Here is a 1,639-nt window from a genome sequence, read left to right on the forward strand (position 1 = left end):
GCCATCAGAGAAATGCAAATCAAAACCACAATGAGATACCATCTCACACCAGTTAGAATGGCAATCATTAAAAAATCAGGAAACAACAGGTGTTGGAGGGGATGCGGAGAAATAGGAACACTTTTACACTGTTGGTGGGATTGTAAACTAGTTCAACCATTATGGAAAACAGTATGGCGATTCCTCAAGGACCTAGAACTAGATGTACCATATGACCCAGCCATCCCACTACTGGGTATATACCCAAAGGATTATAAATTATGCTACTACAAAGACACATGCACACGTATGTTTATTGCGGCACTATTCACAATAGCAAAGACTTGGAATCAACCCAAATGTCCATCAGTGACAGACTGGATTAAGAAAATGTGGCACATATACACCATGGAATACTATGCAGCCATAAAAAACGATGAGTTTGCGACCTTTGTAGGGACATGGATGCAGCTGGAAACCATCATTCTTAGCAAACTATCACAAGAAGACAAAACCAAACACCGCATGTTCTCACTCATAGGTGGGAACTGAACAATGAGCTCACTTGGACTCGGGAAGGGGAACATCACACAATGGGGCCTATCATGGGGAGGGGGGAGGGGGGAGGGATTGCATTGGGGAGTTATACCTGATATAAATGATCAATTGATGGGTGCTGACCAGTTGATGGGTGCAGCACACCAACATGGCACATATATACATATGTAACAAACCTGCACATTATGCACATGTACCCTAGAACTTAAAGTATAATTAAAAAAAAAAAAATGAATACAGATTCCATAGCCAGACTAGGCTTAAATCCCAGCTCTGTGAATAATATGAATTTGGGCAAATTGATTAACCTCTGTTCCTTGGCCTTATCATTATAATAGTACCTACCTCTAATGAGTTTTGAGGATTAAATGAATCAGTACCTGAAAAATGCCTGGCACACAGTGAGTGCGCAATAAATGTTAACTACTATAATTACTACATTTAAAAAAAAAAAAGGAAGAAAATCCTGTCACATGTCACAACATAGATGGACTTTGAGGACATAATTCTAAGTAAAATAGGCCCATCATAGAAGATTAAATACTGCATGATTCCACTTATGGGATATTTAAAGTAGTCAAACTCATGGAACCAGGAAATATTAATAGAATGACAGTTTCCAGGGGTGGGGGTAGGGGAAATGGGGTTCTGTTCAATGGGTGTAGTTTTTGTGATGCAAGATGAAAAAGTTCTAGAGACCTGCTGTACGGTAATGTGCATACAGTTAACAGTACTGTACCATCTTCTTAAACATTTGTTATACAAACACACACACACACACGTGCACACACACACACATGCTATCCCAGAAAGCTGTACCACTTACCGAGCTTGGTGGAAAAACCACCCAGTGTTTGTGACAAAGACCAAGCCCTTGGGTTCAACCTTACAAAATGTTGTTGGAAGTCAGAAAGAAAATTTATTTAGCCCATCTACTCCATTCATTACTTTAGGATGTACTTTTTTTAAAAAAAAAAAAAAACCCTGCATTTTTGTAACTATAGCAAAAGTATTTTCTGTGCCTAAATAAGACAAGTCAATTGTGTGTGTGTGTGTGTGTGTGTGTGTGTGTGTGTGTGTGTGTGTGTGTGTGTGTGTGTGT

The sequence above is a fragment of the Piliocolobus tephrosceles genome, chromosome 15, assembly GCF_002776525.5.
Source record: "Piliocolobus tephrosceles isolate RC106 chromosome 15, ASM277652v3, whole genome shotgun sequence".
Classification (NCBI taxonomy): Eukaryota; Metazoa; Chordata; class Mammalia; order Primates; family Cercopithecidae; genus Piliocolobus; species Piliocolobus tephrosceles.